The following is a 4,194-nucleotide window of genomic DNA, read 5'->3' as shown; positions in this document are numbered from 1 at the left end:
AAACATAAAGTGGAGATTGCCCCTGCTCAGGGTAAGCATGCCACAAATGCGGAGGCCGGAACCTTTCGGCACGTGCATGTCACAAGGCCGCTTGCAGTGCATGTCAAACCGCGCAACGAAGGACGAAGTGTACAAGAAGTTCAGATAATGCACGACGAAGAACTGTTTCTTCAAAACTTGAAGTCAGTACTGTAGATCGAATTGATCGTGGTCTACGGGAGTCGTTATTGCAAGCGTGTATATAAAATGCAAGATTGACACCGGTACGAACTGCTGTGTAAGCCTGAGGCGGTGTTAGGTCGCATAACATCCCAGCCTGCACGCCATGCTCCGCTACACTGTGCATGTTTTTTGGTCACAAAGGATTGCATCTAAAAAGATTAAGGTGTCCAGTAGCTGCAAAGGACAGTATTTTTTATCGTCAAGCCGAACGTCCCAGTCACACTGAGGGCTGCGTTGCTTAACGTTTGGGCCTGATAAGCCGCATAATTCAATTGATGCGTCCGGTTGCTACACACCTCAAGAATTTGAGGATGTCTTTCAGGGCCTAGGAGAACTCAAGGGCGTGGCCTACCACATACAGCTGAAGCCCGGTGCTCAAGGTACCGTTAAACCAGAACGAAGAATCGCTGTTTCCCTTCAAGACCACGTGAAAGCAGAACTCCAAAGGATTGAAAGTGATGGGGTCATCGCGAAGGCAACTGAGCCACTTCTTGGTCAAGCCACATTGTTGTGGTGGTTAAAAAGGATAAAGTGCGAATATGCTTAGACCCATCAGATTTGAATAAAGCTATCCTCAGGGAGCACTACCGCATGCCAACCTTAGAAGGTAGTACCGCGTCTATCGGGAGCATAGTAGTTTTCCACCTTGGACGCGTCATCGGGTTCTGGCAGGTGAAGTTAGACGAGCCGAGCTCAAGAATATGTACTATGAGCACCCCGTATGGAAGATATGGGTTTTTGCGCATGCCGTTCGGCATAGCGTCGGCTCCAGAAGTTTTTCAACGAGCAATGCACGGAGTTGTAGAGGGTCTTGCTGGTGCAGCCGCTGTTATGGACGACATTTTGGTCTGGGGAAACACTCGCGAGGAGCACGATAGCCAGCTGTGCAAGTTGCTCACGCGTTGCAGAGAAAACAACTTGAAGCTTAACAGAAAAAAATGTCACTTCATGCAGCCCCGACTACGTTACATGGGCCATGTACTCACCAAAGAGGGACTCTCCCTGGACCCTGAGAGAGTAGACATTCACAAGTAGCAAGACCCCAAAATCGTAAGGACCTTCAAGTATTCCTCGGCATGGTCAACTTTGTGGCGCGCTTCGTGCCCAATATGTCCGCTCTTTCTGCTCCACTTCGAGAGATGTTAAAGAAAGACATAGCGTGGAATTGGTCGGACCTGCAGGAAAATAGTTTTCAACATCTCCGTGCCACTCCCATGCAAGCACCACTCCTGGCATACTTTCGGCAGGACCAACCCGTGGTATTGTCGGTTGATGCTAGCCAGTACGGTGCGGGGGCCGTGCTCTTGCAAAACGGACAGCCGGTCGCTTACTCATCCCGTTCATCCCGTTCGCTAACCGCAGCACAACAGCGATACGCGCAAATTGAAAAGGAGGCTTGGCAATCGTCCATGGCTGTACAAAGTTTCAAGATTACATATTTGGACAACCAGAAGTAATGGTCGAATCAGATCACAGACCACTGGAAATGATATTCAAGAAGCCTTTGTGTGAATGCCCGTTACGCCTCCAATGGACGAGGCTAGTACTTCAAAGGTTTCCAATGACCGTTACGTACAAGCCAGGCAAAGAACTTCTCTTAGCTGATGCCCTCTCACGTTTTCCAAGTAAAGTGCAACTGCAAGAAGAAACTGACCAGTTTGAAGTCAATGCCGTTTTTTTTCTGCCGATTAAGGACGACCAGCTATGAAGCATCCGGGAGTCAACCAAGAACAACGCACTTATGTCGCAGTTGCTTCAATACACCAAAACAGACTGGCCCGACACAAGGCTGCAAGTACCGGATGCCCTGCGAGCCTTTTGGGCCTACCGCGATGAGCTGCATACCGAGGACGGTCTGCTGCTTCGGAGCAACAAGTTAATCATCCCGCCAGCCAAGCGCCGGGAATCCTCCACTTACTACACGCAGCCCATGGCGGACAAGGAAAAATGAGGGCAAGGGCCCGACAGGTGATGTTCTGGCCTAGCATGAATTCGGACATTGCGGCACTTGCAAATTCTTGCCACGTATGCCAAAAATACAAAAACAGAAACGCTAAGCTTCCAATGCCATGTCATCCGGTGCCCAGCTTACATTGGCAGTCTGTTGGTATGAACTTGTTCCAATACGGAGGCAGCGAGTACTTGATTATAGTCGATTTTTACTCGTTCTTTTTCGAGATCAGACAGCTTCGCTATACAACAGCGCAAGCAGTTATCCAAGCATGCATGGAAGTTTTTGCAACACGGTATCCCTGCCAACGTCTGCAGTGATAACGGGCCCCCATTCAGCAGTGCAAATTTCAGGCCGTTCACCTCTCATTTTTACGTCAACCATGTCACGTCCATCCCCTAATATCCACGCGGAATAGGCATGGCAGAGCGTGCTGTTCAAGAGGCAAAAAAGTTGCTCAAGAAATGTTCATTTGGCACCTTTGAATTTTGCAGCGCCATGCTGGAATGCAGAAATTCGCCGAGAGACGACCTTCTGCAGTCCCCCATCGGAAAGATTGATGGGTCGCCGCACCAGAATCAGGCTTCCAGTACTGGACTGTCATCTCAAACTAAAGACTATACCCACCGAAACCGTTCGAGGCCGTCTATAGAAGACATTAGGAGCAGGCAACAAAAGTATTACAAATCTGCTAGACATCTCCCAGATCTTCACAGCGGGTCGGCAGTGTCAATCTATGACACCTTACAGAGAACCTGAGCTCCAGCAGTAGTTTTAGGCACGGCAGGCACGCCACGATCCTACATGCTCGACACCGGCAGCGGACATCTGCGTCGCACGAGAGAGCATCAAAGAACTACAAAGGCAGAAATACAGGATGCACCTTCCCCACGGCGTAAGATGTATACTCTTTAGGTGGGACACTCGCGAGGCGCGATCGACCAGATAAAGTAGCAACAGCTTGCGCCAATCGGCCCGGTGCCCGCAGCGGATATCTATCGGCGGTACGAGGCAACTTCAAAACAGAAAATGTTTTATCTGCCGTTGGTATAGCAACCGGGCGATTCGCGCGAAATCCGAAATTGTGGCGCGACGCCCGAAAGGTCACCGTGGTGAGGGGCGCGAGGGAAGAGGGCATCGCCTCGACGGAGCAGATACGGCGGCGCGATCTCTCGTTGCTCGTGTTATCCGCGCGCTCCTTGTCGGCACAAACTTTTGCCTGCACTCTAAATGCCCCTCGGTAAGGCCCACCGTGACGAGGCCAAATCAAAACGCGCCAAGCGGCCTTTAAACTCGGAAGACGCGATTCACAGCACGGGACGGATCGTCGGTTTAGTCTTCGGACTAGCGTGACGTGGCTCAGTGCAGCCGAATCACTTCGCACAAAAGGACGCCGCTGACGAAATGCTCGCGGCATGATTGGTTGAAGCTTAACCGTGTCTCTGATTAGTCTAACCCGTCGTGTGAATCCGGCTTATGAAATGCTTAGAGGCGCTCGAATTTTGTGCTGTTGAAATCGTTGTAGCTGTTGTTCGCTCGCCTTCCGTCACATTGTTAGTTGCTTGCGTGCTGAGTCGCCGTTCACTGACCAGAAAATCAACATATTTTGAACATTGCCGTCTGCAAAATCAACTTTAAGTGGTCAGCAGTCATGCAAGGTAAATATACCTAGTAGCAAAAGGCTTCCATAGAAGCCCATACATTCACAACATGGCGGTTCATCTGCGGATCATGGGGCTTAGCGCCATCTATGTGAGGAGGAAACATTTCCGGCGGAAGAAAAAATAATTTGACGTCGTATCCGTTAAAGACCGAAGTGACGTCATTTTGTTCTCAAAGGCGCGAAATTTGTTTTCGAAAGCCTGCCATTAGAGCTGTATATTTATATGCCCCGCCATTCGAGTTCATGGGCGTTTCGAGCTTTCAGCGCGATGCATGAAAAGTTCAGCCGTACGGGTGTCGAAATCACATTGCTGCATAAAACATACTTTCTTTGGAGGCCGACGAACATTTTGGGAGTG

This window comes from Dermacentor silvarum, chromosome 8 (genome assembly GCF_013339745.2).
Source record: "Dermacentor silvarum isolate Dsil-2018 chromosome 8, BIME_Dsil_1.4, whole genome shotgun sequence".
Taxonomy (NCBI): Eukaryota; Metazoa; Arthropoda; class Arachnida; order Ixodida; family Ixodidae; genus Dermacentor; species Dermacentor silvarum.
This window is presented reverse-complemented; position numbering follows the sequence as displayed.